Source organism: Oncorhynchus mykiss, chromosome 25 (assembly GCF_013265735.2).
Source record: "Oncorhynchus mykiss isolate Arlee chromosome 25, USDA_OmykA_1.1, whole genome shotgun sequence".
In the NCBI taxonomy this organism is placed as follows: domain Eukaryota; kingdom Metazoa; phylum Chordata; class Actinopteri; order Salmoniformes; family Salmonidae; genus Oncorhynchus; species Oncorhynchus mykiss.
The window spans coordinates 3,548,332-3,571,666 of NC_048589.1; the positions used below are offsets into that span (position 1 = coordinate 3,548,332).

Genomic DNA, 23,335 nt, shown 5'->3' on the forward strand with positions numbered 1-23,335 from the left:
GTTCAAACGTCAACGTTGTACCTGTGTGTGTGTCAGATATTACCTATCCTAACTGCCATTGGTAATAGAACAGTAACTGTATATGTTCACAGAAATATGTATGGAGCCAGCACATGGACACTTGCAAGATGATGTGCTGAAGTCCTGACTGACAGACAGGCTTGATACCGATGTCTCTGAATGGAGAGCATCAAAAGGCACTCAACATAAAACATTTGCGAGATCATTTTTACTTGTATTGTCTTGTTATTATTGAAATGAATGGTATCAGTCAATATGAGGAGAAACCTATTTCTGCACCAGGATCAGATAACTCTAGTTGTATACGAGACACCACACAGGAAGGTATGACCACTCTGACATGTTTGCCAAGGTAGCCCCATTACCACCAGACAAAATGCAGATAGGCACAGTATCTGTATCAGCAGGGAATGACAATGAAAGATGAAATGTGCACATTGTTATATTAGCTTCTATGGTAATATGTTAAGGGTTGTTTATTCTTGTTACGGTGCGTGAATGAGGACCCAAAAGCAAATTAACGTAAACAGAGCTTCTTTAATAACAAAACAAAACGTAGGCTCAGATGGACCGGCAGGTTCCGACAGGACAGGACAAGGTTGCAGCAAACATGACGATAGTCTGGTTCCGGCATGAACAACACAAACAAGAATCCGACAAGGACAGGAGCAGGAACAGAGAGAGATATAGAGACCTAATTAGAGGGAAAAAGGGAACAGGTGGGAAAAGGGGTGACGAGGTAGTTAGGAGGAGACAAGGCACAGCTGGGGAAAAGAGGGGGAGAAAAGGTAACCTAACAACGACCAGCAGAGGGAGACAGGGTGAAGGGAAAGGACAGAAACAAGACACAACATGACAGTACATGACAGTACCCCCCCACTCACCGAGCGCCTCCTGGCGCACTCGAGGAGGAAACCTGGCGGCAACGGAGGAAGTCATCGATCAGCGCACGGTCCAGCACGTCCCGAGAGGGAACCCAACTCCTCTCCTCAGGACCGTACCCCTCCCAATCTACTAGGTACTGATGACCACGGCCCCGAGGACGCATGTCTAAAATCCTACGGACCCTGTAGATGGGTGCGCCCTCGACAAGGATGGGGGGGGGGGGGGGGGGAGACGAGCGGGGGCGCGAAGAACGGGCTTGATACAGGAGACATGGAAGACCGGGTGGACGCGAAGGTATCGCGGAAGAAGAAGTCGAACTGCGACAGGATTAATGACCTGAGAAATACGGAACGGACCAATGAACCGCGGGGTCAACTTGCGAGAAGTGGTCTTAAGGGGAAGGTTCTGAGTGGAGAGCCAAACTCTCTGACCGCGACAATATCTAGGACTCTTAGTTCTACGCTTATTAGCAGCCCTCACAGTCTGCGCCCTATAACGGCAAAGTGCAGACCTGACCCTCTTCCAGGTGCGCTCGCAACGTTGGACAAAAGCCTGAGCGGAGGGGACGCTGGACTTGGCGAACTGAGATGAGAACAGCGGAGGCTGGTACCCGAGGCTACTCTGAAAAGGAGATAGCCCGGTCGCAGACGAAGGAAGCGAGTTGTGGGCGTATTCTGCCCAGGGGAGCTGTTCTGACCAAGACGCAGGGTTGCGAAAAGAAAGACTGCGTAAGATGCGACCAATAGTCTGATTGGCCCGTTCTGCTTGACCGTTAGACTGGGGGTGAAAGCCGGAAGAGAGACTGACGGAAGCCCCAATCAAACGGCAAAACTCCCTCCAAAATTGAGACGTGAATTGCGGACCTCTGTCCGAAACGACGTCTGACGGAAGGCCATGAATCCTGAAAACATTCTCGATGATGATTTGTGCCGTCTCTTTAGCAGAAGGAAGCTTAGCAAGGGGAATAAAATGAGCCGCCTTAGAGAACCTGTCGACAACCGTAAGAATAACAGTCTTCCCCGCTGACGAAGGCAGTCCGGTGACAAAATCTAAGGCGATGTGAGACCACGGTCGAGAGGGAATGGGAAGCGGCCTGAGACGGCCGGCAGGAGGAGAGTTTCCGGACTTAGTCTGCGCGCAGACCGAACAAGCAGCCACGAAGCAACGCGTGTCATGCTCCCGGGTGGGCCACCAAAAGCGCTGGCGAATGGAAGCAAGCGTACCCCGAACGCCAGGGTGGCCGGCTAACTTGGCAGAGTGAGCCCACTGAAGAACGGCCAGACGAGTAGGAACGGGAACGAAAAGAAGGTTCCTGGGACAAGCGCGCAGCGACGGAGTTTGAGTGAGTGCTTGCTTTACCTGCCTCTCAATTCCCCAGACAGTCAACCCGACAACACGCCCCTCAGGGAGAATCCCCTCGGGGTCAGTGGAGGCTACTGAAGAACTGAAGAGACGAGATAAAGCATCAGGCTTGGTGTTCTTAGAGCCCGGACGATAAGAAATCACGAACTCGAAACGAGCGAAAAACAGCGCCCAGCGCGCCTGACGCGCATTAAGTCGTTTGGCAGAACGGATGTACTCAAGGTTCCTATGGTCAGTCCAAACGACAAAAGGAACGGTCGCCCCCTCCAACCACTGTCGCCATTCGCCTAGGGCTAAGCGGATGGCGAGCAGTTCGCGGTTTCCCACATCATAGTTACGTTCCGACGGCGACAGGCGATGAGAAAAATACGCGCAAGGGTGGACCTTGTCGTCAGAGAAGGAGCGCTGAGAAAGAATGGCTCCCACGCCCACCTCTGACGCGTCAACCTCGACAATGAACTGTCTAGAGACGTCAGGTGTAACAAGGATAGGTGCGGATGTAAAACGATTCTTGAGGAGATCAAAAGCTCCCTGGGCGGAAACGGACCACTTAAAGCACGTCTTGACAGAAGTAAGGGCTGTGAGAGGGGCTGCCACCTGACCGAAATTACGGATGAAACGACGATAGAAGTTCGCGAAGCCGAGAAAGCGCTGCAACTCGACGCGTGACTTAGGGACGGGCCAATCAATGACAGCTTGGACCTTAGCGGGATCCATCTTAATGCCTTCAGCGGAAATAACAGAACCGAGAAATGTGACGGAGGAAGCATGAAAAGAGCACTTCTCAGCCTTCACAAAAAGACAATTCTCTAAAAGGCGCTGGAGGACACGTCGAACGTGCTGAACATGAATCTGGAGTGACGGTGAAAAAATCAGGATATCGTCAAGGTAAACGAAAACAAAGATGTTCAGCATGTCTCTCAGGACATCATTGACTAATGCCTGAAAGACAGCTGGAGCGTTAGCGAGGCCGAAAGGAAGAACCCGGTATTCAAAGTGCCCTAACGGAGTGTTAAACGCCGTCTTCCACTCGTCCCCCTCCCTGATGCGCACGAGATGGTAAGCGTTACGAAGGTCCAACTTAGTGAAAAACCTGGCTCCCTGCAGGATCTCGAAGGCTGAAGACATAAGAGGAAGCGGATAACGATTCTTCACTGTTATGTCATTCAGCCCTCGATAATCTATGCAGGGGCGCAGGGACCCGTCCTTCTTCTTAACAAAAAAAAAACCCCGCTCCGGCGGGAGAGGAGGAGGGGACTATGGTACCGGCGGCAAGAGCTACAGACAAATAATCTTTGAGAGCCTTACGTTCGGGAGCCGACAGAGAGTATAGTCTACCCCGGGGGGGAGTGGTCCCCGGAAGGAGATCAATACTACAATCATACGACCGGTGTGGAGGAAGAGAGGTGGCCCTGGACCGACTGAACACCGTGCGCAGATCGTGATATTCCTCCGGCACCCCTGTCAAATCACCAGGCTCCTCCTGTGAAGAAGAGACAGAGGAAACAGGAGGGATAGCAGACATTAAACATTTCACATGACAAGAGACGTTCCAGGAGAGGATAGAATTACTAGACCAATTAATGGAAGGATTATGACAAACTAGCCAGGGATGGCCCAAAACAACAGGTGTAAAAGGTGAACGAAAAATTAAAAAAGAAATGGTTTCGCTATGATTACCAGAAACAGTGAGGGTTAAAGGTAGCGTCTCACGCTGAATCCTGGGGAGAGGACTACCATCCAGGGCGAACAAGGCCGTGGACTCCCTTAACTGTCTGAGAGGAATGTCATGTTCCCGAGCCCAGGTCTCGTCCATAAAACAGCCCTCCGCCCCAGAGTCTATTAAGGCACTGCAGGAAGCTGACGAACCGGTCCAGCGTAGATGGACCGACAAGGTAGTGCAGGATCTTGAAGGAGAGACAGGAGTAGTAGCGCTCACCAGTAGCCCTCCGCTTACTGATGAGCTCTGGCTTTTACTGGACATGAAGTGACAAAATGACCAGCAGAACCGCAATAGAGACAGAGGCGGTTGGTGATTCTCCGTTCCCTCTCCTTAGTCGTGATGCGGATACCTCCCAGCTGCATAGGCTCAGCACCCGAGCCGGCAGAGGAAGATGGTAGTGATGCGGAGAGGGGGGCAACGGAGAACGCGAGCTCCTTTCCACGAGCTCGGTGACGAAGATCAACCCGTCGCTCAATGCGAATAGCGAGTTCAATCAAGGAATCCACGCTGGAAGGAACCTCCCGGGAGAGAATCTCATCCTTTACCTCTGCGCGGAGACCCTCCAGAAAACGAGCGAGCAAAGCCGGCTCGTTCCAGCCACTGGAGGCAGCAAGAGTGCGAAACTCAATAGAGTAGTCTGTTATGGATCGATTACCCTGACATAGGGAAGACAGGGCCCTGGAAGCCTCCTCCCCAAAAACAGATCGATCAAAAACCCGTATCATCTCCTCCTTAAAGTCCTGATACTGGTTAGTACACTCAGCCCTTGCCTCCCAGATTGTCGTGCCCCACTCACGAGCCCGTCCAGTAAGGAGAGATATGACGTAGGCGACACGAGCAGTGCTCCTGGAGTAAGTGTTGGGCTGGAGAGAAAACACAATATCACACTGGGTGAGGAACGAGCGGCATTCAGTGGGCTCCCCAGAGTAACACGGCGGGTTATTGATTCTGGGCTCCGGAGATTCGAAAGCCCTGGAAGTGGCCGGTGGATCGAGGCGGAGATGGTGAACCTGTTATGTGAGGTTGGAGACTTGGGTGGCCAGGGTCTCAACGGCATGCCGAGCAGCAGACAATTCCTGCTTGTGTCTGCCTAGCATCGCTCCCTGGATCTCGACGGCTGAGTGGAGAGGATCCGAAGTCGCTGGGTCCATTCTTGGTCGGATTCTTCTGTTACGGTGCGTGAATGAGGACCCAAAAGCGAATTAACGTAAACAGAGCTTCTTTAATAACAAAACAAAACGTAGGCTCAGATGGACCGGCAGGTTCCGACAGGACAGGACAAGGTTGCAGCAAACATGACGATAGTCTGGTTCCGGCATGAACAACACAAACAAGAATCCGACAAGGACAGGAGCAGGAACAGAGAGAGATATAGAGACCTAATCAGAGGGAAAAAGGGAACAGGTGGGAAAAGGGGTGACGAGGTAGTTAGGAGGAGACAAGGCACAGCTGGGGAAAAGAGGGGGAGAAAAGGTAACCTAACAACGACCAGCAGAGGGAGACAGGGTGAAGGGAAAGGACAGAAACAAGACACAACATGACAGTACATGACAATTCTACACGAAAGTTATTCCATTTGAAAGTTATCAAAAGACTTAGTTTATAATATCTACATAAATTCAGCAATTGCATTCTCCTCATATCTCTTGGCTATCTCTTGGCTCTCTTGGCTAAAGACCTATTCAAACCTTTCTTCGGCATTTCACAATACATCTGCCTGTAGTTATTGAACTCAACATGCAGGAGGTTTGTTTGTTGTGATTGAGTGGGGGGAAACAGCTGCGGGCAAGGTCTGACAGATGTTGTGTCTTGGTGGTGGCAAGGACACACCCAAGAAACACCCACATCAAGCCAACTCACATTTGGCTTCTGTCATGGCTGCCAGCATTTCTTGTTGTCTTCTAAATATCTGTTAACTAGGTGTGACTCTTATGACTAAAGAGCCTTCATACATTCAGTAGCTTTTATTTTTACCCCTAAGAGTAAGAGTAGGAGTAAAATGTCTCTATTCTCAGCACTTACAAGATACTTTGTGGATACGGACCCTGTTCTTGTGTAGCCTGCTGCAGAATATTGCTCAGCTCATCACCCATCGGACTTCACTGTAATGGAATACCCATATTTATTCTGTGTTTTCCAGCAGACATTAGAATGGACTACAAAACAGCTCAGCCCAATGCAGCACAGTTAAAAGCATCCATTGTGTTTACAAGTAAACAACAGACACCCCATCTCAACCTAGTACGGTGCGATTAACACTAGTTGCCAAATCAACACTGCACTTGATTTGGCATAGTTTTTCATCAATGCTCATTAAGAAATGCTAACGGCCATGACTGAAGGCAAACGAGTTATCGTGTGGTTGGGATTTGATGTGGGCGTTTCTTGGATGTGTCAATGCCATTCAATCACAACAAACAAGTGCAGTAGCATGTAAGAAAAGATAGCTTTGCAATGGAGAGAACAAAGTTTTGAAGTTGAGGACCTCTCCCTTTGTGACTGCCTCGCCATCTCAAGAAGGTCAGCTAATTCAGTTCTATATGTAGGCTAAAGCCTGCGCTGACATTGTTTAGCCAAAATGACAGCAGCTAGGTAGAATAGCTTGTTGAAAGGACAGCCAGCTACAGCTATATAGCTGATATTTCTCTGTCAAATCAGTTTTGGCAAGATGGCAAGAGCCAGTGTCTGGAATGTGACTTTGCTACAAATATAGCCTGCAACTTATTTCAACATTTCATAAAATCAAATTTTATTGGTCACATACAGTTGAAGTCGGACGTTTACAAACGCTTATGTTGGAGTCATTAAAACTGTTTTTCAACCACTCCACAAATTTCTTGTTAACAAACTATAATTTTGGCAAGTCGGTTAGGACATCTACTTTGTGCATGACACAAGTCATTTTTCCAAAAATTGTTTACAGACAGATTATTTCACTTATAATTAATTAACTGTATCACAATTCCAGTGGGCCAGAAGTTTTCATACACAAAGTTGACTGTGCCTTTAAACAGCTTGCAAAATTCCAGAAAATGATGGCATGGCTATAGAAGCTGATAGTCTAATTGACATATATTTGAGTTAATTGGGGATGTACCTGTGGAGGTATTTCAAGGCCTGCCTTTTCGCTTGACATCATGGAAAAATCTAAAGAAATCAGCCAAAACCTAAAAAAAAAAAAATTGTAGACCTCCACATGTCTGAGCAATTTCCAAATGCCTGAAGTTCTTCTGTACAAACAATAGTACTCAAGTATAAACACCATGGGACCACACAGCCGTCATACCGCTCAGGAAGGAGACGCGTTCTTTCTCCTAGAGATGAACACACGGCTCCAAAACTGCCATAAAAAAGCCAGACTATGGTTTGCAACTGCACATGGGGACAAAGATTGTACTTTTTGGAGAAATGTCCTCTGGTCTGATGAAACAAAAATAGAACTGTTGGCCATAATGACCATCGTTATGTTTGGAGGGAAAAGGGGAGGCTTGCCAGCCGAAGAACACCAACCCAACCGTGAAGCACAGGGGTGGCAGCCTCATGCCGTGGGGGTGCTTTGCTGAAGGAGGGACTGGTGCTGTCACGCCCTGACCTTAGATATCTCTGTTTTTCTATATATTTTGGTTAGGTCAGGGTGTGACTAGGGTGGGTACTCTAGTTTTTGTATGTCTATGTTGGCCTGATATAGTTCCCAATCAGAGACAGCTGTTTATTGTTGTCTCTGATTGGGGATAATATTTAAGTAGCCATTTTCCTAATTTGTGTTGTGTGATCTTGTCTATGTATAGTGCACATCAGTAGCGTCACGTTTTGTTAGGTGAGTTTCAGTTTATTAAAATTATGTGGAACTCTACTCATGCTGCGCCTTGGTCTCATCATTATGACGAACGTGACAGGTGCACTTCACAAAATAGATGGCAACATGAGGAACGAAAATTATGTGGATATATTGAAGCAACATCTCAAGACATCAGTCAGAAAGTTAAAGCTTGGATGCAAATGGGTCTACCAAATGAACAATGACCCCAAGCATACTTCCAAAGTTGTGGATATTTGGCTTAAGGACAACAAAGTCAAGGTATTGGAGTGGCCATCACAAAGCCCTGACCTCAATCCTATAGAAAATGCGTGGGCAGAACTGAAAAAGCGTGTGCGAGCAAGGAGGCCTACAAACCTGACTCAGTTACACTAGCTCTGTCAGGAGTGAATGGGCCAAAATTCTCCCAACTTATTTTGGGAAGCTTGTGGAAGGCTACCCGACACGTTTGACCCAAGTTAAACAATTTAATGGCAATGCTACCAAATACTAATTGAGTGTATGTAAACTTTTGACCCACTGGGAATGTGATGAAAGAAATAAAAGCTGAAATAAATCATTCTCTCTACTATTATTCTGACATTTCACATTCTTAAAATTAAGTGGTGATGCTAACTGACCTAAGACAGCGAATTTTTACTAGGATTAAATGTCAGGAATTGTGAAAAATTGAGTTTAAATGTATTTCGCTAAGGTGTATGTAAACTTCCGACTTCAACTGTACACATATTTAGCTGATGTTATTGCGGGTGTAGCGAAATGCTTGTGTTCCTAGGTCCAACAGTGCAGTAGTATCACGTCATGTAAATACTGTACATGTTACAGTGGAAACGGTATCAACTACTGGGAGTTGAATGCCTGCGGTCTTCAGTTAGCTCAGCTGTCCTACAACACAATATTCTATAACAGGCTAGTTTTGTCTCGTCTTGTCTCTCCTTATGTCCGCTGTTAGATCTTTCCCAGGAGACAAATCACAGAACTAACATACAAACAGGTGTTGGCTAAATATGGACATTGCACAAACATCGACCAGCTTGAGTGTAGATTTCAACAACAACAAAAATCGATGGATGTGTTCATGTAACAATGACAAAACAGTTTCTGTTGTAAAAATCATATTGATGTGCTTAAAAAGACAGTTTGCTTACACTTTACCTAACAAATCAAAATCCGTTGTGTGTAGAGTACAACTTCAGCTGTCTAACCAAAACTAGAGTGGCATTTCTATGGTCTATTTGCCCAAATCTAAGGATTTGGCTGTCTAACACATTGACATGCACAGCTCTCTTTGTGAGGTTCTGTCTTCAAGTCTCCAGTGGGTGATGAAGTCCCTTTCATCAACAGTATATTATGTATTACAGGTTATGTACATGTGCAGTAAAGTGGCAGAAGGGGTGGAGTGCATGATACTCCATCCTGGATATGACAGAGTTTACCGCATGGGTCCAGCAGGCAGAGTTCAATATCTACAGGCAGATGTAAGATGCAGGTGGACGGCACTCTTCTCATACTGAGTAGCATATAGAGTAGAAAATCCTATGAATGGTTCTACAAAGAAGCATTTTATAATCTAAAGGTTCTACCTAGAACCCTCCATGAAAGGTTATACCAAGAAACATTTTATCTTTGGAGGGTTTTACCTAGAACCGTCTATGAATGGTTCCACCAGCCTTATTTGTCTTTAAAATTAAATAACTTGTGACAATAATTATATATGCGGTATGTCATAAGGCCTTTCTTTGAGTATGTAATTATACCCTAACACAGGTGTCAGACTCCTGCTTTACAGGCCACATCAGGGCTACAAGTCGCACTATGCTGGTGTAATTCCTATTAGAATCCAGACAGATGTAGGATATCTAGCAAGCCTTCATTGAGAATGACTGCCAGGGTAGGGAGGGTTGAATAGTGAGACTACCTCAATTGTCTAAGCTAGAACCACCATCCCAGTAACAAGTGCAATAATTCCAACAATGTATCAACCAATCAATGTACATGCAAAAAAAAAAAAGATATTAAAACAAACAATTATGAAAACCACACTGCAATAGAGAATGCTGGGAAATATGATATATGACTATGTAGAATCCTTCTTTCCTTCCTAATAAACCATTCTTGCTTCCAAAGAATAATCAAAGAACCCTTTCTTCCAAAAACGGTTCTTAGGATGTAAAACATTCTTAGGTAGAACCCTTTGCCTTTACAAATAACTATTGTCTTACAAAAAGGATTCTTCAAATCAAAACGGTTCTTGGTAGAACCCTATCCCTTCACATAGAACCCTTTAATCTAAGAGTGTACTTCAAAGCTGCAGCTAGGCATGGCTCACTGTTGGAGATAGAGATGTAAAGCCAGTGGTCTGAGGAAATTGGGAATGGTATTTACCTTTGACCCTATCCACAGCACTTCTAGCTGAGGGAGTAGTTGAAAGGAGAGAGGGGAAAAGATTATGGAATGAGTCTGTGGTTTCTGGATTACAGTGTCTGTATTAGGACAGATGTCGTAATATGGACACCGTATTGGATGTTTTTAGTGCCTAGCTACTGAAGGAATCCCAACGTTGCAATGATGTCAGGCTGATTAATTTAGTTACGTTAAACTAATAGTATTGTTTTCTATATATTTTTAGCAACCTGAAAAATCGGTGTAATCTGATATGTAGTTGCTTCAACAACCAAAATATGATGTCTTTCCAAGACAAGCTAATGTCATTGTGAAACAGACATCTTTAACTGGAAAATTACCAGAAAACAACTTCATTACAAGTACAGTATATCAGTTTGTTTAAGCAACATTTTCCGTTTTGAAGGCAATGCATTAGTATATTCAGTGTTTGTGTGCTTGTGTAAAGCAGATCCCATTATTTTGTATTTTATTAGGATTAACTGCAAAAGCAGCAGCTACTCTTCTTGGGCTCCAAACTAAACCTGAAACATGACATAATACAGAACATTAATAGACAAGAACAGCTCAAGGACAGAACTACATCAATTTTTTTTAAAGGCACACGTAGCCTACATATGAATGCATACACACAAACTATCTAGGTCAAATAGGGCAGAGGCGTTGTGCTGTGAGGTGTTGCTTTATTTGTTTTTGGAACCAGTGTTTCTGTTCATTTGAGCAATATGAGATTGAACGGCGTTCAGGCAATAATGGCTCTATATAATACTGTATGCTTTCTTGAATTTGTTCTGGATTTGGGGACTGTGAAAAGACCACTGGTGGCATGTCTGGTGGGGTAAGTGTGTGTGTCAAAGCTATGTGTAAGTTGACAATGCAAACAATTTAGGATATTCAACACATTAAAGTTTCTTATAAAAAAATAAGTGATGCAGTCAGTCTCTCAACTCTTAGCCAAGAGAGACTGGCATGTGTAGTATTAATATTAGCCCTCTGATTACAATGAAGAGCAAGACGTGCCGCTCTGTTCTGGGCCAGCAGCAGCTTAACTGTCTCTCCTTGCAACACTCGACCACACAACTGGACAATAATCAAATCACGATAAGACAAAACTAGAGCCTGCAGGACTTGCTTTTTGGAGTGTGGTTTCAAAAAAGCAGAGCATCTCTTTCCCATCTTTACAACCATTGAATCTATATGTTTCGACCATGACAGTTTTCAATCTAAGGCAACACAAGTCATTTATTCTCCTCAACTTGTTCAACAGCCACACCGTTCATTACCAGATTCAGCTGAGGTCTAGAACTTATGGAATGATTGTACCAAATACAATGCTCTTAGTTTTAGAGACATTCAGGACCAGTTTATTACTGGTTACTCTAACTTCCACGATGCATATAAGGCCCTCCCCCGCTCTACTTTCGGCAAACCTGACCACAACTCCATTTTGCTCCTCCCTTCCTATAGGCAGAAACTCAAATAGGAAGAAGCCATGCTAAGGACTATTCAACGCTGGTCTGACCAATCGGAATCCACGCTTCAAGAATCTTTTGATCACGCGGATTGGGATATGCACGCGCTCCAGCAGGTATATCTCTCTGGTCACCCCCAAAACCAATTCTTCCTTTGGCCGCCTCTCCTTCCAGTTCTCTGCTGCCAATGACTGGAACGAACTATAAAAATCTCTGAAACTGGAAACACTTATCACCCTCACTAGCTTTAAGCACCAGCTGTCAGAGCCGCTCACAGATTACTGCACCTGTACATTGCCCATCTATAATTTAGCCCAAACAACTACCTCTTTCCCTACTGTATTTCTTTATTTTGCTCCTTTACTATCTCTATTTTGCACATTCTTCCACTGCAAATCAACCACTCCAGTGTTTTACTTGCTATATTGTATTTACTTCGCCACCATGGCCTTTTTTGCCGTTACCTCCCTTATCTCACCTCACTTGCTCACATTGTATATAGACTTATTTTTCTACAGTATTATTGACTCTATGTTTGTTTTACTCCATGTTTAACTCTGTGTTGTTGTATGTGTCGAACTGCTTTGCTTTATCTTGGCCAGGGCGCAATTGTAAATGAGAACTTGTTCTCAACTTGCCTACCTGGTTAAATAAAGGTGAAATAAAATAAATAAATATGTTCAGGGTAGCCTCAGAGAATAATATTGACATAAACGCTGATTCGGTGAGTGAGTTTATAAAGAGGTTTATAGGAGATGTTGTACCCACTGTGACTATTAAAACCTAACCTAACCAGAAACCATGGATAGATGGCAGCATTCGTGCAAAACTGAAAGGGCGTACCACCGCATTTAACCATGGCATGGCGACTGGGAATATGGCAGAATACAAACACGGTAGTCATTCCCCCCTCAAGGCAATCAAACAAGCAACATGTCAGTATAGAGACAAAGTGGAGTCGCAATTCAACAGCTCATACACGAGACATATGTGGCAGGGTCTACAGACAATCACGGACTAAAAAAGGAATCCAGCCACGTCGCGTACGCCAACATCTTGCTTCCAGACAAACTAAACACCTTCTTTGCCCGCTTTGAGGATAAAACAGTGACACCAGCGAGGCCCGCCACCAAGGACTGTGGGCTCCGACGTGAGTAAGACATTTAAACGTGTTAACCCTTGCAAGGCTGCCCACCCAGATGGCATACCTAGCAGTGTACTCAGAGCATGTGCAGACCAGCACCTATCCCAGTCTGTGGTCCACACATGCTTCAAGATGGCCACCATTGTTCCTGTACCCCAGAATGAAAAGGTTACTGAACTAAATTACTATCGTCCCGTAGCACTCACTTCTGTCATCATGAAGAATTTGAGAGACTAGTCAAGGATCATATCACCTCCACCTTACCTGTCATCCTAAACCCACTTCAATTTGCTTACCGCCCCAATAGGTCCACAGACAATGCAATTGCCCTCACACTGCACACTGCCCTATCCCACCTGGACAAGTGGAATACCTATGTAAGAAAGATGTTCATTGACCGTAGCTCAGCATTCAACACTATAGTACCCTCCAAGCTCATCATTAAGCTTGAGGCCCTGGGTCTCAACCCCTTCCTATACACTGGGGCCCCACAAGGGTGCATGCTCAGCCCCCTCCTGTACTCCCTGTTCACCCATGACTGCGTAGCCATGCACGCCTCCAACTCAATCATCAAGTTTTCAGATGACATAACAGTAGTAGGCTTGATTACCAACAACAACAGTGAGGGCTCTCTGAGTCTGGTGTCAGGAAAATGACCTCTCACTTAACGTCAACAAAACAAAGGAGATGATTGTGGACGTCAGGAAACAACAGAGGGAGCACCTCCTTATCCACATCGACGGGACAGCAGTGGAGAAGGTAGAAGGTTTTAAGTTCATCGGCATACATATCACTGACAAACTGAAATGGTCCACCCACATAGACAGTGTGGTGAAGAAGGCACAACAGCGCCTCTTCAACCTCGGGAGGCTGAAGAAATGTGGCTTGTCAACTGAAACCCTGACACACTTTTACAGATGCAAAATTGAGAGCATCCTGTCGGGCTGTATCACTGCCTGGTACGGCAACTGCACCGCCCACAACTGCAGGGCTTACCAGAGGGTGGTGCGGTCTGCACAACGCATCACCGGGGGAAAACTACCTGTCTCCAGGATACGTACAGCACCCGATGTCACAAGAAGGCCAAAAAGATAATCAAGAACAAAAATCACCCGATCCACTGCATGTTCACCCCGCTACCGTCCAGAAGGCGAGGTCAGTACAGGTCCATCAAAGCTGGGACCGAGAGACTGAAAAATCTTCTATCTCAAGGCCTTTAGACTGTTAAACAGCCATCACTGGCACAGAGAGGCCTACATACAGACTTGGAATCATTGGCCACTTTAATAGATGGAAAAGTAGTCTCTTTAATAATGCCACTTTAATAATGTTTACATATCTTGCATTACTCATCTCATATGTATATACTGTATCTTATACTATCTATTGCATCTTAGCCTATGCCGCTCTGACATTGCTCATCCATATATTCATATTTACATATTCTTATTCCATTCCTTTACTTAGATTTGTGTGTATTAGGTAAATACCTAATATGAGAGTTGTGGAATTGTTAAATAATACTTTTTTAGACATGTCGGAACTGGAAGCACAAGCACTGTCGGAACTAGAAGCACAAGCATTTCGCAACACTCGCAATGACATCTGCTAACCATGTGATTTTATTATGTGACCAATAAAATGTGATTTGATGAATATGCCATCTGATTCGATTGAAAGATGGAGTTGAATTTGTCTTTGTGCCCATAATTTTTTTTCTTTTTTTCCCATCATTCATCATTGATCTTGGCTTCATAATACAGTTTCTTCTTCTTTTTGTTCAGTTACATAATTTCTCAATTTGCAGTTAGTCAGCCAGTCAGATGTGCAGCCAGATGTATTATCCACTCCTTTTGCCTCATCTCTTTCAACCATACAGTTTTTCAATTCCAATCCATTGAGCCTTTACAGTTTCGCAACAGGTGCATGTTTAACAATAATTAGAAGAAGCAATTTCATAAATTCATCTCGTGCAGTGCCTGGATGCTCCTTTTTAATCACATCAGACCAACAAACATTTTTAACATCATCCACATAAGAGTCACAGCAAAATATTTTGTATGAGCTCTTATACACCATTTTAGGCCCAGTTTTTATTGCCACTATATTATGATCACTGCATCCAATGGCTATTGATACAGCTTTAGAACAAAGTTCTGAAGCTGTTCCTGTAGTGTTTGTAAACATCTTGGTAGGTTGATTAATAACCCAAACCAGATTACAGGCACTGGTTACAATGAGAAGCTTCCTCTTGAGCGGACAGCTTGCTGAAAACACATTATTTAGATACTGACTGTTAGCACTTGGTGGCCTATATTAACACCCCAAAAGAAAAGGTCTTAGATGTGCCAAGTAAACCTGCATCCACAACACTTCAAATAAGATCTCCTCTAAGCATTACGGCTCTTCCTTAAGCATTACGGTATGGCTAAGAATATATACAGCAACCCCATAAGTATTTTTGTCTCTTCTATAGATTTGATATTATTGTATTGCTACTGCTGCATCATCAAATTAGTTATCTAAGTGAGTCTCAGAAATAGCTAATATATGAATGTTATCAGATTAAGTTACTGATTTCATTAACATTATTTCTAAGGCTATTTTCAGCCCTTTCCTGGGTATCTTATCAGAGATCGACAAAATATGGAAAGGAGCAAACATGGCAAGAGAAAAATATGTATACATTCAGCAGTCAATTACTAATCTGGTGTGTGAAAGTGTGGTTGAAGCTATGAACCCATAGGCTTGGCTCTCTCATCCCTTTCAGTATAATGCAGCACAGTGAGAATTAGCCACTGTTAGAATTATAATATGAAGAGGGATTGTTGACTGCTATGAAGAGAACAGCACTGCGCCACGTAATGTTACATTTTAGATCTCAATCAAGCCCAACAAGTTGGAAAACCGTGACTTCTCGTTAATATCTGGAAGCTATCATGTAGTTTTTGAATTGGTTCCCCTTTTATCATTTCTAATCTGTGGGGAGAGAATCTTAATTGATGCATTTTGCACACAGAAGTTAATTATCTCATTAACTGAGTGCATGTTCTGTAATCTATTTGTTGACAGGACCCCTCGTAGCTTTTCTGTTCACTGAGACTTCCAGTCTACTTGGCAAGGGCAGGACGATGGGGGAGGGAGAGGTGGTGGGGGGGTTGAGGAATCAGAAAATGGTGTAGGGAGATCAAATGTATTTTTCATACTCTTCCGAGATAGAATACCATATATCATGCCATATAGCAATTTCGCGCTGGTCCCCGACTCGAGAAAAGATCAAAGAAGAGTGATCAAAGATACAGGGAGAAGTCAGCTTCCAGAGAAGCAGTCAGTAGCAGATTCCTCTGAAAACAATATGAAGTGTTGAATCATCGCGTGTTCTGTCATTGTTTGTTTTTTGCTTGAGCTATGGCACCGAGCATCTGAGAAACACAGAGAGGGCAGATCAATCAAAATAAACTAGAGTTAGCCTAACATTCTTTGTCACACTCACTCCAAAACAACTATACAGTACTTATACACCATATTCTCTACGATAAAGCCTACACACAAATATTCATAAATAAACAGGTGTCTTGGAATGGTGCTAATGTTTTGCCTTCTCATTCGGCAAGTAAACAAGACAAGGTCCTGGAATAGCTGCATCGAATTACCCGAATTACCGAATTTCCATATGCAGGAACAGAAACAATTAGACTGCACTCAGGGGAGGGGTTGTTCTGTACTGAAAAGTAGCTCTGAGGTAGTGCCCCTGCTGCCCTTTTAACCATGGTCTTAACTATTAATAACAATGTGCAGTGACCCAAGTCCCCACAAAACAAGAAAGATTAATATGGCCTGGTAGACTGAAGAAATGCCCAAACCCCCTTGTAAAGGAAAATATAGAATAATTATAACCCTAACCCTTGCAGGTCTTATTACACTCAAAAGGTCATCCAATTATCTGTATTGGTCGCGAAACCTGGAGATAGACGTCAGCTGTGGAAATTACCCTATAGCAAACAGAGAAATGCTCAGCCTTACAACTCCCCGAGTTCTACTTAGTTTCCCAGAAGAGTTGTGTTCAGTTCATTGGACTATTTTCAGCAGATCCATCCCCCATCTTATTTAGTAGATAAGCCTGTATTTGTTAACTTTCATTTTGAAGCCTCATTTAATAATTAACCAGTGTTGATTAGAATTATATGCTTGAATATGTATTTAAATTCAGCAGAAAATGGTATTGAGTAATGGGTTAGACTTTATTCACCCAAAGATCACATGCTATAATGTAAATGTCATAATAACGGCTTGATAATTACTTCTATAAATCCGTCTTTATTCACTGATGCTGTGTACGCACAATGTACCACAACCACTGTACTCTATGGCCAGTATTCCGGTTATGTGGAAGGCAGGGGAAATAGCTAAATGCCTATTGTTCGGTGTTGAGCACAATTATTATGAAAGCATAAAGCTGATGAAATTGATTTGGAAATGCAATTCGGATTATGATAATCAGCATCATGTTAGCCATTTTTTTGTGCATCATCTGTGACAAAATCTTCAAGTTTAGTTTAGTTATTAGCAAAGAGCAGCTTCTCAAGCAATAATTTTGCTAGGATGGTCTAGGACTGTCTGGGAGTGGAAAGGGGGAAACTAAAAACAAGCTATTTTTTGGCAGAGAGGTTAGATTTTGTTTTTCTTATTGGTCTATTAACTAATTTACCACCTGGTGATGTCAACAGGCTTGCCAAAACTCCATTCCACCAAAACAGGCTGACCTTTCAGGCTGTCTTTTCAAACAGATCTTACACTAAAAGGGCACTATCATAATTTTCACAGTATTACTCCAACCTCATAGTAAGGAAATATATATAAAACACAGGAAGTCATGTTCTTTAACTTCTGGTATGTAGGTCAGGACACAATAATATTCTAGCCTGCCAATCACCTGTCTTTCCTTTTTGACTTCTATCTTGTTGGTGACAGAGGTAGTGCTAAGGGTTGGAGGTGTTGCAGCTAGGCTGTTCAACACCTGTCAGTCTATACTGCGTGACCTGCAACTCATATCCTAGCCTGGGGAGGTTGCCAATGCAGCTTGGACTTGGGCAACACTTTCCCTCCTGTTATTGTCATGGAGCATAGTAAGGAGTTTCCCTTGTGGCACGATGTGCATGGCACATTATCTTATAAGTACAGTCCGGAAGCTTAGTTGCTAATATGCATGGAAAGTGGATTTCTATTCGTTATTCAAAGTGGAAGTATTTCAGCTACAGAGCCTTCCTCAGCATCATTGGGTCATTGTTATTACCAGCTTTTTTAGATGTTATAATGTCTGCTTTAAGTCTGCTTCCTCCAACCGTTAAATCCTAAAGCCCCCAGACCTGAATTCAACAAACTGCTGCTTTTATTTTCCGGCACTGACTAGGCAGGATACCAAAGCAATAATAAGGCTTTTTAAGGCTTTTTCATATCTCAGTTTGTCTTAATTGCTCATTACCTTGAGATTGCTCTACGTTTGTGATCATTATTTCACATGATAATTAATCCATTTTCGAGTCAACAATTGAAATTCCTCCTGTATAGGCCCCATCAGCTGAATAAGCTTAGCGAAAACATCGAAAACTAGGCCACCTCTGATGTTTTGCCGTGTTTCACATAATGCAAAATTCCCTAGGAAGGCACCGCATTGATCTGCGGTAAAGCGGCATAAGTTTTATATCCCACCCAATTCAGTGTGACAAAACCATTGGAGCAGAACTAATGCTGTGAAAACACTGCACCAGCTCCCAACATTATTTGGGTCGGATCTTTTGTTCACTCCCTGACACCTTACACCATGCCATAAGTACATGTGGAGCGGAGTCAAAACCCAAAGTTCTCCACCTCATCAAATAGGAGTCAGCTTATGAACTTGTACTGCATTTTCTCACATTTTTCACAGGTGTAAAGCCGTCTTCTCCTAAGCCCTACCACAGCTTTATACCGTTAACTTGTGGATATTTATTTATTAATTTCTCCCTCTTGAATTAGACTTGCTGTTTTAGACTTGCTGTTTTCATTTTCCTGTTTGTGTCAAGGAAAAAGCTTTTTAGGTTAATTATCCTTAGGTTAAGTATCGTTAGGGTCTAGCACTCATCTGTGATCACATTACATTGCATATGATTTTGTATTTTCACCTCATGGAAACATTTTTGGGGGTTTGAGAGTCCTCAATTGTTTGTGTGTAGATTTTTTTGTGTTTATGCTTTGATTTTGGTAAAATACAGTGGCATTTAAAAAAAAATGCCTTACAACTTGGAAATAAAATTTATTTTTTGAGGGTTTGTATCATTTGATTTACACAACATGTCGAACAATTTGAAGACGCAAAATATATATTTTTGTGAAACAAACAAGAAATAAGACAAAACCATTCAACCCCCCCAAAGTCAATACTTTGTAGAGCCACCTTTTGCAGCAATTACAGCTGCAAGTCTCTTGGGGTATGTCTCTAAAAGCTTGGAACATGTAACCACTGGGATTTTTGCCCATTATTCACGGCAAAACTGATCCAGCTCCTTCAAGTTGGTTGGGTTCCGCTGGTGTACAGCAATCTTCAAGTCATACCACCGATTCTCAAATGGATTGAGGTCTGGGCTTTGACTAGTTCATTCCAAGACATTTAAATGTTTCCACATAAACCACTTGAGTGTTGCTTAAGCAGTTTGCTTAGGGTCATTGCCCTGCTGGAAGGTGAACCTCCGTCCCAGTCTCAAATCTCTGGAAAACTTTAAGAGGTTTCTCTCAAGAATGTCCCTGTATTTAGCACCATCCATAAATTCTTCAATTCCTACCAGTTTCCCAGTCTCTGCCAATGAAAAGCATCCCCACAGCATGAGGAGCATGCTTCACCTCATGGTGTTCTCGGGGTGATGAGAGGTGTTGGGTTTGCGCCAGACATAGTTTTTTCCTTGATGGACAAAAAGCTCAATTTTAGTCTCATCTGACCAGAGTACCTTCTTCCATATATTTGGGGAGTCTCCCACATTTATTTTGGCGAACACCAAATGTGTTTGCTCATTTTTTCCTTTAAGCTATGACTTTTTTCTGGCCACTCTTCCGTAAAGCCCAGCTCTGTGGAGTGTACGACTTAAAGAGGTCCTATGGACAGATACTCTAATCTCCACTGTGGAGCTTTGCAGCTCCTTCAGGGTTATCTTTGGTCTCTTGGTTGCGTCTCTGATTTTTGTTTTTTGAAACAAGTTATTTTTTTAATTTCACTTCACCAATTTGGACTATTTTGTGTATGTCCATTACATGAAATCCAAATAAATTGTAATGCAACAAAATAGGAAAAAATGCCAAGGGGGTGAATACTTTTGCAAGGCACTGTACTCAGATGCACATTTAGGTAGGGAAGTTCACATTAGTCTTACATATTTTAGAATATAATACTACGTTTTATCAATGCATTTGCAAGGCCTAAAAAATAGATTGTTCTTGTGTGTCTCTTGTCTCTGCGCTTCGTAGCTGCCAGCCACAATGTGTGTTAGAGAGAGAGAGAGTGAGACAGAGAGGGAAAGACAGACAAAGAGAGAGTGAGAGAGCATGTGTGTGTGTACACTTCTGGCCTCGTCAGATCGGAGAGGGAGACGGAATCACATTTTGTGGGTGTCAACATCCAGTTTCAGTGACTCATCAAAATATAAATGTCAGACAGCTACATTAAACAATGCATGCTCCTCAGGTGAAAGGATTTTTATGCCTTTATTCAAAATAAATAATGTGCATGCCTACATTGAGAGATTTCTCTACAATATGTTTAAAAATTGATGGATTGGACCTGTAGTCTGTTACTGATATGCATCTTTACCACTATCACACTGACGGTCTGGCACAGAACTGATAGAGCGACAGTCATATACATCAAGTGTTTTATGGTTTTATTTTTATGTTTGTCTCTGTGTGTGTTTTATGAGTGTAGATGTTTATTTGTGTATTTGTGTGTGTGTGTTGTGTGTATGTTTGTGTTGGTTTGCATCAGCTCTCAGAGCTCATGGGAAGAGGAGTGAGTAGTTGGACTACCAATCCTTTTTCCTGGCCTTCTGCTGCTTAACATCAACCCTTCTCTGTTTTCCCCTCAAATGTTCTTGGGCTAGGTGTCTCTCTTTCTCTCTCCCTTTCTCTCTCCTCAATCTCTTTTTCCCGCCCTCTGATGTGAGATGCCTTCATGTGGAGGTGCACCTCCAGGCTTTGCGTGGGATGCTGTTGTGGGCTGGAGTCTGGCAGCCTCTGATAAGACGAGGGAGAGAGGAGCCGCTCGCTGCTTCTCGTTTTTACATCAGGGGCGTCAGGGACACCGCCAAGCAGTGTTTTTTTGCCTTAAGACCCCGGCGAAGTCAGAGTCTCAAAGACCAATTCCATAGGTCTGGAGCTAGTTTGAGGTTAACCCCAAAAGCCCAATGGGAACAACTTGTCTTTTGAAATGTCTACTTAGCTGGGCCATACTTTTAAGATTACCAGGAAAAGGAGATGAAAGACTTGATTAGGGTCATCATTTTGAACAGCTGCCCCCTAGGGATCCCAAATAAGCCAGTGGTGATACAAAGCTTGAGGCAACGGATGGTTATAAAGTTCCAGAGAGAGCTTCAGTGACAAGCTCTGACTAAGCCATACTAATCAAAGAAGCATCTCCCCTTAGATTTGGAGTGATGTGATTCCCCTCCTCTTTACAGACATCTCCATTTTAAAGGAGCTGCTTATCTCGAGTTCCAGGGGCAGCTAGCTAACTACAGCTCCTCTGTCTTAAATTAGAACCAGTTTGAGGCATCACCTTAGCCAACGTGTTTTTTGGTAAACATTTTTTTAAATGCTTTACATTACCATTTTTTAAGGTCCAATTTTGTTTTTCGACTCCGGGGCCCCTTACTGTACTTATTCATCAATAATTTCCCCCCAGTGTGACCCAAGGGAAGGTGCCGCCACAGAACCCAGCCAGATGGACCTAATTATGGGTAATCGTCCCCACGATGGGTACCACATGGGAAGAGGCATCCAGGGATATCAACTGGCCCTCTTTGGCACATCCTCCAGAGGGGTGACAGAAGAGGGCGATGTTGAGTGGCGCTGTGATCTGGTGTGACTCGTGGATTATCACCAGTTGTGAGGCTTTTCGGCAGAGCTTTTTAGTGCTCTCCATCACCTCCCAGTGCAATATGCAAAGGAAATTTAAAGGCAACAAGAATCTGTAGTGAGTGACAGACATCTTTGTTTGTTGGTTGGTGAACCGCCCTCAGATTGACAGTATGTTGTATTGTTGGGATGTGTCGTACTAGGAATCGTAAGCTTGTTTTGTCAATTTTCAATGGGTTGTCAACCTTAAAACATACATGTACCCAGCATGAACACAAACATGTTTACACATACACACACACAAGTACACGCACACACTCTCACACATAGACACAACAGCCTGATTTCATAGACTAGATATAACATAGTAAATGTTAATCCGGGACACTTAAATTAATATGATATGTTTGGCATGGTTGCATAAGACACATGGATACTTAAGGTAAAAATGAAGGCAAAAAACAAAAGTAGGGTGGTTGGTCGGTCGGTGTGGATGAGTGGGCTAGCTGAGCTCAAATCTCATCCCGGACAACTTTAGCATTTTAGCTAATTAGCAACTTTTCACCTACTTACTACTTTTTAACTACTTTGCAACTACTTAGCCTGTTAGCTAACCCTCCCCTAACCCTAACTAGCTTTGGATGTTTTTATCAGCTCTACCATGCACCTGTCTGGTAAGGTTGAAAACCTCCTCTCCTACTCATATTATCTTGTTACCATCTGATACACATTCAAATGTCATGAAAAAAATCAACGTTGCAGAGTTCTCCCTGTTCGACGCCGTACCCTGATTGTATTACAGCTGATGACATCTAGAAATGTGCATGTACACCCTGGCCCATCTACTGTTGCTAGCCCCAATTCTGACTTGTGCTCTGATTTCTGCTTCACTGATTTCTGCTATCTTAAAAGCCTGGGTTTTCTGCACACTCACTAGAAGCTTATTACTTAAAATGTGTCAATTGAAAGTGTGGGTTCACAGCTCCAATCCAGATGTGTTGGTCATTACTGAGACGTGGTTAAGACACAGTGTTTTGAACACTGATGTTAACCTTTCTGGTTGTAACCTTTTTCGGAAAGACAGATCTTCCAAAGGTGGTGGAGTACCAATCTTTACCAAGGAACACCTTCAGTGCTCGGTTGTCTCCACCAAGTCTGTCCCCAAACGATTTGCAGGTTTTACGCATTAAACTTTCAAATAGCTCTCGTCCTCCACCAGCACCGGCCTGTACCCTACCTGCCCTAAGTGCTCTCCTGGCCCCTTACACTAAGTCTGAATGTGTACTGCTAGGTGACCTAAACTGGTAAATGCTTAAACCACCTGACCAAGTCCTAAAGCAATGTTTCTTTTTCTTTTTTTCACCTTTATTTAATTTAACCAGGTAAGCTAGTTGAGAACAAGTTCTCATTTG

The 23,335-nt window shown here is 43.4% G+C and overlaps 1 long non-coding RNA gene across 4 annotated transcripts in view; it reads left to right on the forward strand.

Annotated features, from left to right (window-relative positions):
• The window catches only part of LOC110505239, a 189,422-nt gene that overhangs the window by 163,439 nt on the left and 2,648 nt on the right, over window positions 1-23,335 (forward strand). For 3 of the 4 annotated variants that reach the window (XR_005039564.1, XR_005039565.1, XR_005039566.1), the window contains exon 8: window positions 11,679-11,799. This is a non-coding gene — a long non-coding RNA (uncharacterized LOC110505239). Of the gene's footprint in view, window positions 1-92; window positions 483-11,678; window positions 11,800-23,335 lie in introns of those variants that run through there. The other variant, XR_005039567.1, reaches the window with a different exon arrangement.